Below are 19607 nucleotides of genomic sequence, written 5' to 3' on the forward strand. Positions count from 1 at the left end.
GGGAGGATGGGATAAAAGGTTTCTGGAGGGGAAACAGGGAAAGGGGATAACAATTGAAAAGTAAATAAATTAAATATCCAATTAAAAAAACAGAAAAAAGAATGAATTTAGCAATTCATTCCCACAACTCATTCAAGAATACAAGGCTTAAACGCAGTCCTCCTAATATCTTCTATTACAAACTGTTTAAGATAATTAAGTAATACAAGTTAAACATCAGACAATGAACTTATGGTAATGTAAGATTGATTTAATTACAATAAAGTGTTTTCAATATTATTCAAAGAGTAAATAGCTAAGAGTAATCAATATTTTACAATTCAGTTATGCTATACATGTAGATAGATGGCGTTGAAAAAAGCAGATATCCACAAAATATGACATTTATAATTATTTCTGTGTTCATAGATCTTTTGATTAGGAGACAGTTCTTCTCCTGACAGTATACCTGTCCTGCTTCAGAGTAGATGTTGAACATCATTACCTCCATATAGAGTTGCTTCAATTGTGACAAATTTGTTATTATGGATAAAAAAAAAAATATGGCAGAGGAAGCCAGGCCTGAGGGCGAGTATAATGACTAGATAAGCTGCTCGCCCAATGCAGCAGAATGCCCTCAATTGTAATTGGCTGAGAGGTAACCATGGTAACTGAGCTCAAGCTGTCTGTCTATGAGTGATAAAAACTCCTGCCTCAATTCTGATTGGTTGAAATTAACTTAAAGAGTCCTGGTCTGGCTCACTCGAATTTGCTGAGAATAGCCTCCTGCTGAGAATAGCCCTCCTCTCAGACCCCCATTTTGTGGACTGAATTCCTGGAAGTCTACAAGGCATTCGCAGGCCAAATTTCATCAGAACCAAGGCTGCATTCTGTATCAATTCTCTGTCAAACCCAAATTGCAAGTGGACACATGGCAAGAACCTTATCTGCGGCTCCAACATCAGATCAGGCCAGAGGTTAGTGTAGAATGTGTGTGTGCAAACGAATGCTATCTCATTTTGCTATGTGTCTATTGTTATTTATAAATAAATAAGCTATTGAGACCTTTCCTCCATGTTTGAGACTCTTTCATTTCCCCTGTATGCAGTCACGATTTGCGACAGTTTATGGCATTTTGCAACAATTCTCTTCTCAGATTTCTGAAGGGGTTGAAGACTAGTTATAGTCTCATACTTAAACTTAACTTGTTTAGCATTTAAGAAGATGTTTTAGATTTGAAAGGATAGTTTTCAGATGGTAATACAAGTTAAAAATCAACATAATTCAAATACAAAATTATAAAGTTATAAAGTTAGGATAGATGGTATAGTATTGTATATAAATGGGTAGAACTGATAGACTAGGTGTTAAGTGTATATCATACCTTATAATTTACATAATTGTCATAGTTAAGTTCAATTTCTATCTGAGAGAAAAGGGCCTTTTTAAATGTACAAGACATGGGAAATGTAGTGGGTTTGGCCTAATGCTGTTTATATTTATTAATTTTGGTCCCCAATATTGTTTGCACAGAATCTGCAGGTCTATATGTAAAACATTGAGGGATCCAGCACCTATTTGGTCCTGATTGGTAAATTAAGTTGCTATAAACCAATGGCTGAGCAGGACAGACAGAGGCAGCACTTCCAGGATTCCTGGGCTAGGGACAGAGAAGAAGAAGGAGGAAGAAGGAGATCCATCATGCAGTGAGAAGGAACTTAAAGGTGCCATGCCTGAGAAGATATAGGAAAAAGAGCATAGCTGCCATATAGAGACAGGGGGAGAGCAGTCCCAAGGGGGCTGCCAAATTGGGTGTGGGGCAGCAAAGATAGAATATAGAATTTAGTAAGTAATAACTCAGGAATATCAGAGGGAGGTGGAGTAGACATGTGGAGGTTAGGAAGTAGCACAGCCATCCAGCTTTTGAAGCATATCAAAATATAAAGGTTCTCTCTCTCTCTCTCTCTCTCTCTCTCTCTCTCTCTCTCTCTCTCTCTCTGTGTGTGTGTGTGTGTGTGTGTGTGTCTTTCATTCAAGAACCCAGAATATTGGGGCAGGTAGTGATGATCATGTCACTAGAGAGATTGATTTGTGTAGTTATTTGGGTACTGCTACAATACCTTATATAATCAAACAGTACCCACCATCCTCTAGGCTTTGAAAAGACACCTCATCTCTCCTGTGCCTTATGGATTTTTAGTCTCACATCTATTTCCTTGGAATCACTCACAGATTCTCATGTTTTTCCCCAGATTGATGGTTACCCTCCTCACTATTCAACAGAAATTTGTTTTTACTCATCCATTCTACTTGTTCTGTATCTGTCTTTAAATTTCTCAACTTTTCATTCTTTTGTCTCCTTGTACAGTCCTGAAAATTCCCTCCACTAGCCATGTGTTAGTATTTGATCCTGCAAAGAATAAGAGGTCTTGGATAAAATACCAGACTTTCATCTGAACAGAAATGGAACTGACTCACTCTATGTCGAGTACAGGAAGATACCATCAGTGGACAATAGAATCACAAAAGATTAGCATGCACTATATTTGACATTCAAGAAAATGGAATTTAAATACTGATAAACAGATATTGTAAAATGAAAAAGAAAAAAGGAACTTGCTTTTCAGGTGTCAAAAAATAATGAATTCAAATAAATATTATTATATTTAATTGTATACATGTGTGAAATACACAAGCATAAAGAAAAAAATCACGATAAGAATTTTAAACCTCAGTAAATGTACAGATGAGTTACAAAAATTGAGCAATGAGATGTTCAGTTGTACAAAAATACATGTAAGTGATGAAAATAAAAATGATAATTTTAATTCATTCACACTCACAGTCCACAAAATATAGATGACACATATTATTTAGGGAAGGCTATTTGAATTTTACTGCAAAATTGGGAATGTTCTTTTTTTCTGTGAATGAAACTACCTGCATGTTAGCATATTGGAGGAAGAATGAAAACATTCCCCATTCTAACTAAATGTTAAAAGACTCACGACTTTACACCACTCCAAACACATCAAGAAAAATTGAGAGGGAGAAAATGTCCCTTGTGCATATGATGATCAACATACAGCTGGAGTGTCCCAATGAATACCAGAAAAATTAGTCTTTACAACATTGCATACATTGTGTTTGTATGAGACTCAACTATCAGGAAAATGTAGAAAGATTCAAAATTTAAAAATGGAAGAAAATTTTTAACTTAACTAACAGGAAATTTTCACCTTAAATGAGTTATATTTTACAAAAAAATGTTACAGAAACACATTTCCTGCATGTTAATGACCCTATTTCTGCAGGAATATAAAATTAAATTTGAGGATTAAAAATACATGTAATACATAATCAAGCTTAGAAAATTATAAGAGATACAACAATCACAACCAATATGATGGAATTTTTGTGAGACAGAGTTTTACTATGTATGTAGCTTTGGCTGTCCTGGAACTCACTATGTAAACCAGGCTGGCCTTGAACGCACAGAAATCTGCCCACCTCTGCCTTCCTGGTGTTACAAGTTAAGGTGTGTGCTGAAATGCCCACCTTGATGGAAAATCTTAACAAAGTCATCTAGCATTTCAGCAATCTAACAGATAAAAGAGAAAATGGGGTCTACCAAATTTAGCTGGAAATAGCCTCAGTGTAACTAAAGAATACAGTCATGGTAAAGCAGAAACCCTTTGCCATCAGGCACACATGCATTAAGGAGTAAATATGGCCATGTAACCAACATTAAAGATAGAATCAACAATGGTTTAGTATGCTTTTAAATAAAATTCTATGACCCATAATATTGTGTTATAAAAAAATCACAGGGCTAGAAAGACAACTCTGAGAATAAAGTATTTGTCATGCAAGCCTCAGAAAGGGAGTTCAGATATCAAGCCCCAATGTAAAGATTGAATGTGTGGACTGCGCAGAGTGGTGACAGGTAGAGCCCTGAAGCCCACTGACCAACTAGACTAGCCAACTGATGTACTCCAGGTTCAGTGAGAGATCCTGTCTCAATTTGGAGGAGACAGAGGAAGACATGTGACACCATTTTTATCATTACACATGCATGAACAAGTGAGCACACACATGCATGCACATGCCTCTCACAAAAGAAAGTAAAAACTCATCCAATTCTCAGGAAGTTAAAAATGAATGCAAATTTTGGCAATCACATAATGAAAAATATCCATTATTAAAATGAACTGCAGTGTGTCTCCAACAGAAATGTGTGTGTAAAATAGATAAGACATACGAGAAAACAACAGCATATTTAAGAGGAAATTTAAAATGAAATCTAAGATAAATGAGTTAAATAAATAAAAGCAGAACACTAGCAAACAACAGACATATACAGTAAGAAAGCCAAAGCCACTGTCTTGTAGAGAACATGCTAACATTCCTCATTGAGACTGTATTGTTTTCCAGAAGAAAAGACACAGTACCAGGATTTAATGTTGTGTATAGCACCTGGGAAAGTCCTAATGCCTGTTAAAAGATTACATTATGACTACTTAAGCAACTACGGGGTTTTTTAAGAAAAATACTCAAAATTTTATTAGAAAAAATTCCTGTAAACGATTTTATAATTGTAAAATCCAGATGGATATTATTCTTGTGAGATTGAATCATGGACTGGATCAGATCCAATAGAGTTAACAAAGAAAAACAATTGGGGTTTGAGATGTCTCCGTGGTTGAGAGCACTGGTTCTTCTTCCAGAGAGCCTGGGCTCAATTCCCATTACCATAGGGAGGATCTTGCCTGTCTGTAAGACCACTTTCAGAAGATTTGACACCTTCTCCTGGTTTCCTGGAGCACTGCACTCATGTGTTTCACAGACATACATGTAGGCAAACCAACATACATGTAAAATACACGAATCCCATGATGTCAACAACCTTGTTTACTGTGCATCATTTTAATGCACTCCAAGGAGAACAGTACTCCAGATACAATGTGATCCTCATGGTAATTGATTAAGCCAAGTAAAGGAGAGCTCAGTCTCTGTCTGAAGATGTGCGTTTTGTTAAGTTGAACTACATCAGAAAGGAAACTTTACTATCTAGGAAATCATTAAAAGTTTTCAAGCAGATGTGGAAATTATCACAGCCATTATTATCTTATGCTAGAAATTTTTACATTTCCCAGTTGATTTCTGCAATGATCCACTGTTCATTCAAAATTGTATTGTTCAGTCTTCAAATTGTTGTGCAATTTCTCTTGCTATTTATTTCTAGTTTTATTATACTATCATCTGTTAAGGTACAATTGATTACACTGGCTCTTTTGTCTTTATATTATTAGTAGTAGGATTACTAGTATTATTACTGTTATTAATATTTGTGTGTGTTGCCAGCTTGTTATCTATGTACCACATGCAGGCAGTGCTTATGGAGTTCAGAAGATAGTACTCGATTCCCTGGAACTAGTTACAGATGGTTGTGAGCCACCATGTAGGTTCTGGGAATTAATCAAACCAGGGTCCTCTGGAAGAGCAGCCAGTGTTGTTAACCATTGGTCCATGTCTGCAGCCAACTCATCTCTAAATTTATTAACTTGGATCTTCTTTTTACATCTTTTCATTACTTTAGGTAAAAGCTTGTCTATCTTAGCTGAGCAGTGGTGAAACATGCCTTTAGCCCCAGCTCTCAGGAGGCAGAGGCAAGTCCGAGACTAACCTGGTCTACAGAGATAGTTCTAGGAGAGCAAGGGCCAGCCAGAGAAATCCTATCTTGAAACAACAACAACAACACAAACAAACAAACAAACAAACAAAACAAAAAAATGTCAATCTTGTTGGTTGTTCTCAAAGAACCAACTCTTCATTTAATTTATTCTCTGTATTCTCACTGTTGTTTCTAGTCCATCATTTCAGCCCTGAGTTTGATTATTTCTTGCAGTATAATATTCTTTCTGGGTGTTATTTCTTCTTTCTGTTCTAGAACTTTCAGGCGTGCTTCTAAGTTAATTGTATGCTCTCTCTCCAGTTTTTTATGTAGGCACTTAGTGCCTTACTTCTTAGAACTGCCTCCATTGTATTCCATAAGTTTGAATATGCTGAATATTCATTTTTATTAAATTCTGAAACATTTCAAATGTCTTGATTTATGTAGTAACTCAGGTTTCATGTAGCTGTTCAGTTTCCACCATTATTACCACCACTATTATTATTATTATTATTATTATTATTATTATCATTATCATTATCATTATCATTATCATTATCATTATTATTTTGAGACAAGTCACTTTATATCACTCTGGCTGTCCTGGAACTCACTCTGTAGATCACTGTGGCCTTGAATTCACAGAAATTATTCTGCTTCTACCTTCCAAGTTCTACAATTCAAGGTGTGCACCACCATGGCTTGGCTCTAGTTTCCATAACTTTCTACACTTTCTGTTGTTTATTGTTGTTCAAATAATCTGTTAGATAGGATGCAAGGTATTATTTTAATTTTCTTTATCTGTTCTTGAGACCTGCTTTGTGTCCAGTCAATTTGTGAATGCAGTCAGTTTTGGAGAATGTTTCATGAGCTGCTGAGAAGAAAATGTATTCTTGCCCTCCTCCAGTCTGAGGCCTGCGGGTAAGTACACCCAGGAGCCCCCCAGACACATTCTGGGGGATCCATAGAACCCATAGCCAGCGCTAGCACGCCCCGTCCGCCGCTCACCCCTCCTGCAGTGTGAGGCCTGCGGGTAAGTGCACCCAGGAGCCCCCCAGACACATTCTGGGGGATCCATATAACCCATAGCCAGCGCTACCATGCCCCTTCCACTGCTCGCCCCTCCTGCAGTCTGAGGCCTGCGAGTGAGTGCACCTAGAAGCCCCCCAGACACATTCTGGGGGATCCATAGAACCCATAGCCAGCGCTAGCACGCCCCGTCCGCCGCTCGCCCCTCCTGCAGTCTGAGGCCTGCGGGTAAGTGCACCCAGGAGCCCCCCAGACACATTCTGGGGGATCCATAGAACCCATAGCCAGCACTAGCACGCCCCTTCCGCCGCTCACCCCTCCTCCAGTCTGAGGCCTGCGGGTAAGTGCACCCAGGAGCCCCCCAGACACATTCTGGGGGATCCATAGAACCCATAGCCAGCACTAGCACGCCCCTTCCCCTGCTCGCCCCTCCTGCAGTCTGAGGCCTGCGAGTAAGTGCACCCAGGAGTCCCCCAGACACATTCTGGGGGATCCATAGAACCCATAGCCAGCACTAGCACGCTCCTTCTGCTGCTCGCCCCCCCTCTGGTCTGAGGCCTGCAGGGTCTGAGTCCCAGACCAGACCTCTACCAGGTCTGCAGTTGTGTGGACCCCGGATTCCACCTGAGACATACTGGAAGGTCCGCTCAACCCAGAGCCACAGAGGAACAACTGAACTCAGAGTGTCAGACAACATACCCTGAGATATCCAAGAGGAGACACTGCACCCAGAACAGCAGACATCTACCTGGACTGCTACCTTGGAGGCACCATATCCTGAGGCATCCTAGAGAAACCACTGTAATCAGGGCAGCTGGAAAAAAACCACAAAGACATCTGGACTCCTAGAAGACCAAACAAAAGCGAGACAACTGGAAAGACAGGCTTCAATCAGAGACAGAAGTACAGGTAGCACTAGAATTAACCAGATGGCAAAAGGCAGGTGCAAGAACGTAAGCAACAGAAACCAAAGTTACATGGCATCATCAGAACCCAGTTCCCCCATCATAGCAAGCCCTGAACACCCCATCACACCAGAAAAGCAGGATTCAGAATTAAAATCACTTCTCATGATGATGATAGAGGACTTTAAGAAAGACATAAATAACACTCTCAAAGAACAGATAGAAACCCTTAGAGAGGAAACACAAAAATCCCTTAAGGAATTACAAGAAAATGCAACCAAACAGGAGAAGGAATTAAACAAAACCATGCAGGATCTAAAAACGGAAGTAGAAACAATAAAGAAATCACAAAGGGAGAACACCCTGGAGATAGAAAACTTAAAAAAACGATCAGGAGTCATAGATACAAGTATTACCAACAGAATACAAGAGATGGAAGAGAGAATCTCATGTGCAGAAGATACCATGGAAAACATAGACACAACTGTCAAAGAAAATGCAAAATACAAAAAGCTACTAACCCAAAATATACAAGAAATCCAAGACACAATGAGAAGGCCAAACCTAAGGATAATAGGAATAGATGAGGGGGAAGACTCCCAACTTAAAGGACCAGTAAATATTCTCAACAAAATTATAGAGGAAAACTTCCCTAACCTAAAGAAAGAGATGTCCATAAATATACAAGAAGCCTACAGAACTCCAAATAGTTTAGACCAGAAAAGAAAAACTTCCCGCCACATAATAGTCAAAACATCAAATGTACAAAACAAAGAAAAAATACTAAAAGCAGTAAGGGAAAAAGGCAAAGTAACATATAAAGGCAGACCTATAAGAATTACACCAGACTTCTCACCAGAGACCATAAAAGCTAGAAGATCCTGGACTGATATCATACAGACCCTAAAAGAACATAAATGTCAGCCCAGACTACTATACCCAGCAAAACTGTCAATCATTATTGATGGAGAAACCAAAATATTCCATGACAAATCCAAATTTACACAGTATCTCAACACAAACCCAGCACTTCAAAGGATAATTGGTGGAAAACTCCATCAAAAGGAGGGAAACTACAACCTGGAAAAAGCAGGAAAGTAATCTTCCAAAAACCGTAAAAGAAGGTAGCTACACAAACATATCTCCACTGCCAATAGCAAAAATAACAGGAAACAACACTCATTTTTCCTTAATATCTCTTAATATCAATGGACTCAATTCTCCAGTAAAAAGACATAGACTATCAGACTGGATACGTAAACAGGACCCAACATTTTCCTGCATTCAGGAAACGCACCTCTGTGGAAAGGACAGACACTACCTCAGAGTAAAAGGTTGGAAAACAATCTACCAAGCAAATGGTCCCAAGAAACAAGCTGGAGTAGCGATTCTAATATCAAATAAAATCAGTTTTCAACCAGAAGTAATCAAAAAAGATAAAGAAGGACACTTCATATTCATGAAAGAAAAAATGTACCAAGAGGAACTTGCAATTCTCAACATCTATGCCCCAAATGTAAGGGCACCCACATACATAAAAGACACTTTACTAAAACTTAAAGCATACATTGCACCCTACACAATAATAGTGGGAGATTTCAACACCCCACTCTCAGCTATGGACAGGTCATGGAAACAGAAACTAAATCGAGACACAATGAAACTAACAGAAGTTATGAACCAATTGGACTTAACTGACATCTATAGAACATTTCACCCTAAAACAAAAGAATACACCTTCTTCTCAGCACCTCATGGTACCTTCTCGAAAATAGACCATATAATTGGTCACAAAACAAGCCTCAACAGATACAAAAAGATTGAAATAATCCCCAGCACCTTATCAGACCACCATGGATTAAGACTTGTCTTTGACATGGACAAAAACATCAGAAAACCGACATACACTTGGCAACTGAACAATGCTCTACTCAATGACAACTTGGTCAAGGAAGAAATTAAGAAAGAAATTAAAGACTTTTTAGATTTAAATGAAAATGAGGACACATCATATCAAAACATGTGGGACTCATTGAAAGCAGTACTAAGAGGAAAAATCATAGCTCTAAGTGCTCACAAAAAGAAAGTGGAAAGAGCATACATCAACAACTTGACAGCAAACCTGAAAGCATTAGAACAAAAAGAAGCTAGTATACCCAAGAGGAGTAGATGGCAGGAAATAGTCAAACTCAGGGCTGAAATCAACCAAGTCGAAACAAAAAGAACTATACAAAATATCAACAAAACCAGGAGCTGGTTCTTTGAGAAAATCAACAAGATAGACAAACCCTTAGCCAGACTAACCAAAGGGCGCAGAGACAGCATTCAAATTAATAAAATCAGAACTGAAAAGGGAGACATAACAACAGAAACAGAGGAAATTAAAAAAATTATCAGATCCTACTACAAAGGCCTATACTCAACAAAATTGGAAAATCTGGAGGAAATGGACAATTTTCTAGATAGATACCAGGTACCAAAGTTAAACGAGGAGCAGATAAACCACCTAAACAGTCCCATAACGCCTAAAGAAATAGACACAGTCATTAAAAATCTTCCCACCAAAAAATGTCCGGGGCCAGATGGTTTCAGTGCAGAATTCTTTCAGACCTTCAAGGAAGACCTAATACCAATCCTCTTCAAGTTATTCCATCGAATAGAAACAGAAGGAACACTACCCAATTCATTCTATGAAGCTACCATTACACTCATACCTAAACCACAGAAAGACCCAACAAAGAAAGAGAACTACAGACCAATCTCTCTTATGAATATTGATGCAAAAATACTCAATAAAATTCTCGCAAACCGAATCCAACAACACATCAAAACATTTATCCATCAAGATCAAGTAGGCTTTATCCCAGGAATGCAGGGATGGTTCAATATTCGGAAATCCATCAATGTAATCCACTACATAAATAAACTCAGAGAGAAAAACCACATGGTCATATCACTAGATGCTGAGAAAGCATTTGACAAAATTCAACATCCCTTCATGTTAAAAGTCTTGGAAAGATCAGGAATACAAGGCCCATATCTAAACATAGTAAAAGCAATATACAGCAAGCCAGTAGCCAACATCAAACTAAATGGAGAGAAACTTGAAGCAATCCCACTAAGATCAGGGACTAGGCAAGGCTGCCCACTCTCACCTTACCTATTCAATATAGTACTGGAAGTCTTAGCTAGAGTAATTAGACAACAAAAGGAAGTCAAAGGGATACAAATAGGAAAGGAAGAAGTCAAAATTTCACTATTTGCAGATGACATGATAGTATACTTAAGTGAACCTAAAACTTCCACCAGAGAACTCCTAAACCTGATAAACAACTTTAGCAATGTGGCTGGATATAAAATCAACTCAAACAAATCAGTAGCCTTCCTCTACTCAAAGGATAAACAGGCAGAGAAAGAAATCAGGGAAATGACACCCTTCACAATAGCCACGAATAAAATAAATTATCTTGGAGTGAATCTAACAAAGCAAGTGAAATATCTGTATGACAAGAACTTCAAGTCTCTCAAGAAAGAAATTGAAGAACATCTCAGAAGATGGAAAGATCTCCCATGCTCCTGGATTGGCAAGATTAATTTAGTAAAAATGGCTATCCTGCCAAAAGCAATCTACAGATTCAATGCAATACCCATCAAAATTCCAAATCAATTCTTCATAGAGATAGAAAGAGCAATTTACAAATTCATTTGGAATAACAAAAAACCTAGGATAGCGAGAACTATTCTCAACAATAAAAGAACCTCTGGGGGAATCACCATTCCAGACCTCAAACTGTACTACAGAGCAGTAGTGATAAAAACTGCTTGGTATTGGTACAGAGACAGAAAGGACGATCAATGGAACAGAATTGAAGACCCAGAAATGAACCCGCATACCTATGGTCACTTGATATTTGACAAGGGAGCTAAATTCATCCAGTGGAAAAAGGACAGCATTTTCAACAAGTGGTGCTGGCTCAACTGGAGGTCAACATGTAAAAGAATGCAAATTAATCCATTCTTATCTCCTTGCACAAAGCTCAACTCCAAGTGGATAAAGGACCTTCACATAAATCCAGGTACACTGAAAATATTAGAAGAGTAGTTGGGGAAGACCCTCGAATACCTAGGCACAGGGGAAAAGTTCCTGAACAGAACATCAATGGCTTATGCTCTAAGATCAAGAATCGACAAATGGGACCTCATCAAATTGCAAAGCTTCTGTAAGGCAAAGGACACTGTCAACAAGACAAAATGGCAACCAACAGATTGGGAAAAGATCATTACCAATCCTACATCTGATAGGGGGCTAATATCTAATATTTACAAAGAACTCAAGAAATTAGACGCCAAACAACAAAATAACCCCATTAAAAAAATGGGGTACAGAGCTAAACAAAGAATTCTCAACTGAGGAAACTCGAATGGCCGAAAAGCACCTTAAGAAATGCTCAACATCCTTAGTCATCAGGGAAATGCAAATCAAAACAACACTGTGATACCACCTCACACCAGTCAGAATGGCTAAGATCAAAAACTCAGGTGATAGTAGATGCTGGCGAGGATGTGAAGAAAGAGGAACACTCCTGCATTGTTGGTGGTGTTGCAAGCTGGTACAACCACTTTGGAAGTCAGTCTGGCGGTTCCTCAGAAAATTGGACATAGCACTACCTGAGGACCCAGCTATACCACTTCTGGGTATATACCCAGAAAATGCCTCAACAAATAACAAAGACATATGCTCCACTATGTTCATAGCAGCCCTATTTATAATAGCCAGAAGCTGGAAAGAACCCAGATGCCCTTCAACAGAGGAATGGATACAAAAAATGTGGTACATTTACACAATGGAATATTACTCAGCTATTAAAAATAATGAATTCGAGAAATTCTTAGGTAAATGGATGGATCTAGAAAATATCATCCTGAGTGAGGTAACCCAATCACAAAAGAACACACATGGTATTTACTCACTGATAAGCGGAGATTAGCCCAAAAGTTTGAAACAACAAAGATTCAACTACCAGAAGACACGAAGCTCATGAAGAAGAAAGAACAAGTGAGGATGCCTAGGTCTTTCTTAGAAGGAGTAACTAAATAACCAAGGGAGCAAATATGGAAACAAAGTGTGGGTCAGAATCATAAGGGGGGGTTGTAGGGAGACCATTGTGTCTGGGTATTCATTCCATAGGCAGTCACCAAAAATAGACGCTGATAGGGATGTCAGGATGGGAAAGCTGACAGCAGCCTGATAAGGCTGTCTCCTTAGAGGTCTCTCAGAGTCGGACATACCCAGAGACAGATACCCACAGCTATCCATTAATCTGATCAAAGTTCCCAATGGAGGAGTTAGAGAGTAAATTGAGGGAACCGTGAACCATAAGGGCTGGTGGCCCTGTGAGGAGAGCAAGAATACCAACCAGCCAGAGCTCCCCAGGGTCTAAACCACCAGCCCAGGTGCACATAGGGAGAGACACATGACTCCAGCTGTATATGTAGGGGAGGATGGCCCTGTTGGGCATAGGTGGGAGACAAGATCATTGGTACCCTGAAGGCTGAGCACTGGGGGGGGGGGAATCTGAGGGTGGGGAGGGAGGCTGGGGGTAGGTGGGTAACACCTTCATAGAGGCAGGAGGAGGGGGGATGGGATAAGGGGTTCCTGGGTGGTGGGGGAAATATGGTAAGGGGATAAAATTTGAAATGTAAATATTATATCCAATAAAAGAGGGGAAAAATAGAAAAGCGGTTAGAACCAACATTCTTAATAAAATGTCAGCCCTCTTTAAAAAAAAAAACTATCTTGATACTAAAATTTGTTTTGAGAATTGTATATTGCAGAATGATCAGCCTTGGTGTATCTACTCAACAAGCAAGCTGGGAAGACCTGCTCAAACCTCTGAGGTCCGTGAATTCCATCTGGAGGCAGCGAAGACACAGCATCAGAGGATTGTCAACTTGCTCTCCCCCCCCACTCCTCTTCTAATATCTCAACGCCCATAATCAGCTTGAAGAAGCTAATGATGAGTCAGCGCCCCTATTCCCTGGGCATGGGGACTAAGGTGGTAAATGTTGGGCTGTCTCCCTAGGGAAAAGTAGTGGTTTTGTCGGAATAGAGAGGATTAGCTAGGGTTTATTGCATAGCCATAACCTATTAGTAGAAATCTGTATAATTAATATCAAGATGAAGATATAAATTCTTAAATGGCACCAATTTACTTTGTTTACAAATTTTAAGGTTTTCATTGGCATGAGCTTCTTAGTGATATAAGAGTGAGATGAATATTGTTACTCTCATAGGCATTGTACCAGTATAACACACTTAGGAATACAAAGCTTAGACCCAGTCCTTCTTTAACTTTTTTAACTGATTTGAGATGGTCAGCCTGTGAGTTAAGGGACTATAGCAAATTCATGACTTGGAGTTTATTATAAGGGTGTTCTCTATGTTTTATTTAGAAATAGCTGAGTGGAGTTAACAGGCAACAGTCCAGATTACCTTACATGGATAGCTGGTTTTCAAAACATCAGAAATCCTTAGAATTGACATGACAAACATTTCAGTATTAATGTTCATTTTCATTAGAGACCTGTCTGCTCCGGACAGCTTCCTATGTTAAATTCTAAGAAGAAATTGAGCATCCTTGGAGTTACTCCAGTTGTGGTGAGACAGCCACTAGGCAAGAATTGCCACTTTCCTTCTACAGACAAATTACTGTCCAGAAAAGGACACACTTGCAGAATAGTCGACTGATTATATCTGCCTAGACAGAGTAATCAGCCCTTAATAATTCTGCAGCACTAAGGTCTGTCAGATGATCCTGGGCCAGAAGGCAGAAGAACAGATGCTCCAACGTTTTGAAGTAGAGCGAGTGTCCAGGTGTTCAGAGGTCTCTATAAATTGGCTAAGTTTTAGAAGCTATGCTTTGTGCTTCCCACAATTATAGTCAACTCAGTCATTCTGGATTTCTGATGGGGTTGAAAACTTATAGCTATTTACTTTGAGAGAAAAGATCTGAGTGTATGGTCATCAGCTGACATTCATCCTAAAGCCAAGGAAAAAGCCAGGTTCAGAACTAAGTGTTTTAGTTAGGATAGATGACAGAGGTGCTGGTTAGTCAACAAAAGGATGGACTGGGTATTAGGACTATCTTGTACCTCACTGGTACAAATAGGCATAATTATGCTCTAATTGTATTTTGAGAGAAAAGTTTCCTTTTAACAAGAAGGGTGATGTGTAGGAGGAGCTAAGGTGGGAGGAGTACTGAGAGGAAGAAAAGGAGTAAGAAGAGGAGAAGAAGAAGGAGAGGAGAAGCTAGGTGATGAAAGAGAGATAGAGGGGGGAGACAGGGAAGCAGATGTTCATGTATCTCCACCAGTCAAAGATAGTTGATATATCTAGGTTGGGTAGTGGGTTACACCTCTGATTGAACAATACCAAACTTATAAAGCCTATGATTAACATTTCTTTAAAAAATGTATAAATGCAAAATGAAAAGGGGGCATGGGATAGAGGTTTTCTAAGGGGGGGGGAATGGGGAAACGGGATGGTATCTGAAGTGTAAATGAAAGATCTAATAAAAATAAATAAATAAAGAAAAAAAAAGAAACATACCACCTATGAAAATGTGGTATGTATTATTTTTTACTTTATTTTAAATATATTTGAATGTAGTTGTATTATATTGTACATAGGTATAATTTTAAAATATACCAAATGGAAAAATCAATTTAAAAGAAAATAATCCATCCATTTTGCTTTTACTATAACCTAATATTTTACCATATGCATTAGATATCTTTTGTGAAATAAAACATACAATTATTAATATACTACTTTCTCAAAGTTTTTAATTCTATATTTATGTTCTAACTTGAAGTTATGTTCTAACTTTAACTGCTGTTTCATTAATTTTTGAAACTTTCTTATATAAATATATATTCATAGAAATTTAAAAATAGTTCAGAACTACTCTATAATGTCAAAAAATATAATAAATCCATTCTTTTTTAGTATAAGGATTTACCAAATATTTTGCCATTTGTGTCTTTTGTAAATGTTTTATTTTGTATTCCAAGAGTGAGAAAGCCATGGTTAAGTTACTCAGTTTTATTTTAACCAATAGTTGATTTCAATTTTATTTCTAAAACATATTGTGAGATACATTTTGAGTGTATTGCTTGCTTACAGTACTATATCTGGGTCATAAAATATAAACATCTTCAAATTTGCCAGATGTCATATTTATTTTTCTGATGTCTGTACCAAATTGCTTCCCCAAAGACATATAAATAATTTTCCCCAAATCTTCAACATTCGATGTTCTAGGCCTCTGTAAACAGCAGTTAATTATAAGTTAATTGGTGAGAAGCCATATCTCATTTTATTTTAATGACATTTCTCTAGTTTTTAGAGGTTTTAGTAATTTATGTTTATTGGACTTCAGATAACTTCTTGCATAAATTGACTGTTCATATTATTGCTAAATTCCCTATTACTATGTTTCTCCCTTACTATTTTATAAATCTCATTTAATATTCTAAAAAAAAAAAAAAGAAAATGTATTCTTTCGTGTTCGGGTAAAATGTTCTGTAGGTTTCTGCTAGGTCCATATGATTTATGACATTACTTAATTTTTCTAGGTGATCTATATATTAGTGAGAGTTAGGTATTGAAGTCACCCCATCACTGTGTGAGAGTGACAGGTTTTTTTATGAACTTGGTTGACTTTATGTTTTACGCATTAATGTTTAGAACTGTCCTCTTGGTGGACTATTCCTTTGATGAGCATGTAGTGTCCTTCCCTATCTCTTCTGATTAGTTTTGGTTTGAAATCTAGTTTGTGAGATACTAAAATGGCTACACCTGCTTGCTTCTAGGGTCCATTTGCTTGGAATATCCTTTTCCATCTTTTTACTCTCAGGTGATATTTGTCCTTGATGGTGAGATTCATTTCTTGGAAGCAGCTAAGGATGAATTCTGCTTCCTAATTTAGTTTCTTAATCTGAGTCTTTTTTATTAGGGAATTGAGATCATCAGTGTTGACAGTCATCAATAAGCAGTGTTTAGTGATTCCAGTTTTATCATTATATGGTGGCCTCTCCTCCTTTAATGTGGTGAACTGATATGGTGTGTGCCCCCTTTGATGTCCTGAAGTAGGATCATTTATTTCTTGTGTTTTCTTGTGTGTGACAAACCTCTTCAGGTTAAAGCTTGATTTATAGGTAGAAATTGTTTAAATTTGTTTTTATTGTGGATTGTTTTTCTTTGTCTATTGTAATTGACAGTTTTCTGGGTAAAATAGTCTAAGCTGAAATGTATGCTCTCTTTTAAAAGGACTTAACATTTTCTTTGACTGAGCTATCCATTTCTTTTGTCTTCAACTCCCAAGATTCTCTCTTCTCTTCCTTGTAGTCTGTTGGTGAGGTTAACCTTTGAGATTTTTGTTTGAATTCCTTAATTTTTGTTTTAAAATTTTATTTCAGTTTGGAATTTTTTTTGTTTTTTGTTTTTTGAGACAGGGTTTCTCTGTGTAGTCCTGGCTGTCCTGGAACTCACTCTGTAGACCAGGCTAGCTCGAATTCAGAAACCCGCTTGCCTCTGCCTCCCAAGTGCTGGGATTAAAGGTGTGTGCCACCACTGCCTGGCTAAAATTTTTTTTAGTGATTCTATTTCTACCTTTACATCTCCAACTGCAGTCATTATTTTATTCAACTAATTCTTTGTGTTTTCACAGACTTCATTAAGGGATTTATTCATAGTTTCTTCAAATTCCTTGAACATAATCATAATAGATATTTTGAAGTCCTTGTCTACTGCTTCCACTATATTACAAATCTCAGGGCCTACCATAACTTGGTTATGGTGGAAACATACTGTTTTGCTTATTTGCGTTTGTATTTTTGAGCATGTGTAGTTATGGTCTTTGAGGTCTTTCTTGATGTTGATATCTGGTCTTGTTTTTGTCGGGTAAGTGTTCTGTCCTTTGATTTCTGTTGCCTTCTCTCGATCTTAGCAACTGAGTGGCTTGTGGAGTCCTTGGTAAAGAATGCTTCTGTAGGTCAGTGTGTGGCAGGAAGGAAGGGAGGTAGTTTAGGAGGAAATGCTAAGAAGGGCTGTGGAAAAGAGTCAGTGGTATCAAGTCTGCACCAAGAAGTGGAGTACTCAGGGAGTGGACACGTGATGGGAAGAGGGGATCCTGCAAGCAATCAACCACAGGATTAAGTAAGTTGGGATACAGTGTAATGGAGAATGGATAGAATAGTGAGAATCTCATTCCTAAATCTCAGCCCTGTGTGACCCTGGGTATTTCTGAAAGTGTTTCTGCAGATCTGTGGCTGACAGAAAGAAATGAAGATGGCAGGAAGGCAAGGCTGAGAGGCTCAACAGGAAAGAGCTAAGGTGGGTTTGCCAAGTATTTTACTTTTAGGTTATGATTGGGAGTTTTCTCCTGGCTTGCTTCTGAGCATGCTCATTATTACTGTGTATAAAAGTTACTGTTTTACCTTACTACCTTAATTAAAGTTATCAAAAATAAGTTTTCTTTTTAAAATAATAAATCTGTTTATTTTTATTGGTTATTTTATTTATTTATATTTCAAATGTTATCCCCCTTCCTGGTTTACCCTCATTAAGCCCCCTATCCCATCGACCCTTCCCCCTGCTTGTATGAGGGAGCTTGCTCACCCACTCACCTGCTCCCACCTCACTGTCCTAGCATTTCCTAACAAACCCACATCAATGATTGGAAAACAAACAAAATTTTCTGAATAATAGCATGAAAGTGAAAGATGCAATGCTTTTAAGGTTGGTTGGAAAGTAAACAGTTCTGTATGCATTCTTTATCAGAGTATAACAAATGACATTAGTTAACTGAAGATGAGACTGTGCAGCTGGAACCCAGCGCAATGCTCAGGGAAAGGGGAAATTATACAAAATCCAAAGAGTATTACACTTTTATATGAAATCCAGAGAGATGAAAATAATCTTGTCAACATATTTACTGAACATATAAAGAATCCCCCCAAATATTAACCAAATCATTGTAACTAGAGATTGGTTACTTCCTAACAAAGGAAAGGGGGCCACATAAGACATAAGGAGTTTTCTAGTAACACCATTAAGGCATTTTAATTATCAGTTCTTCTGATAATAGAGCTGATTTGCCTTTTTTTCAATTAGTGTCTCTTATTTCTTCCTCATTTCTTATTACTTTGTCTAAGACTTCAAGCACTACATCCAGTAAGAGCTGAGTGGTCATCCTTGGCTCATTTCTGAGATAATGATGATGATGATGATGATGATGATGATGATGATGATGATGATTGTGTATTTTGAGATAAGGTCTCTTTATGCAGCCATGGATATCCTGGAACATTTTATGTAGATCAGGCTGGCCTCAGACTCACAGACTCACCTGCCTTTGCTTCCCAAGTGCAGTGATTAAAGGTAGGCACTATTATGTCCAGCTTTATTTCTGATTTTAGAGAGAATGCTCTTTTTCTCCATTTATTATAATATTGACTCTAATTAAGCTTGTTTCTCTGATTCCTATTTTATTCATGGCTTTGAAAGAATGTTGACTTTTTTTTATTACATCCATTAAGATCATGAAATGAATCTTGTCTGTGAGTCCATTTCATGTGTTGTATTATTTTACTGACTATGTAAGTTGAACCATTCTTGTTTTCCCCAGACTGGGACCTATTTGCATTTTATATATGATCCTTTTCTTTCTTCCTTCTCTTCTCTTGTCTTCTCTTGTTTTCTCTTCTTTTCTCCTCCCCCATCCTCCTCCTACTCTTCCTCCTCCCCCCTTCTGTTTTTGAGACAGGTTTTTCTGCATAGACCTGCTGTCCTGGAACTTACTCTGTAGACAGGCTGACCTCAAACTCAGAGATATCCTGTTGCCTTTGTCTCCTGAGTGCTGGCATTAAAGGCATGCACTACCGCTCCTAAACATATTTTAACAAGTAACTCCTTCATCAGAGAAAGTAGTATATACGTGTAGCATGTAATCATTAAA

Source organism: Arvicanthis niloticus, chromosome 1, assembly GCF_011762505.2.
Source record: "Arvicanthis niloticus isolate mArvNil1 chromosome 1, mArvNil1.pat.X, whole genome shotgun sequence".
NCBI classification, from domain to species: domain Eukaryota; kingdom Metazoa; phylum Chordata; class Mammalia; order Rodentia; family Muridae; genus Arvicanthis; species Arvicanthis niloticus.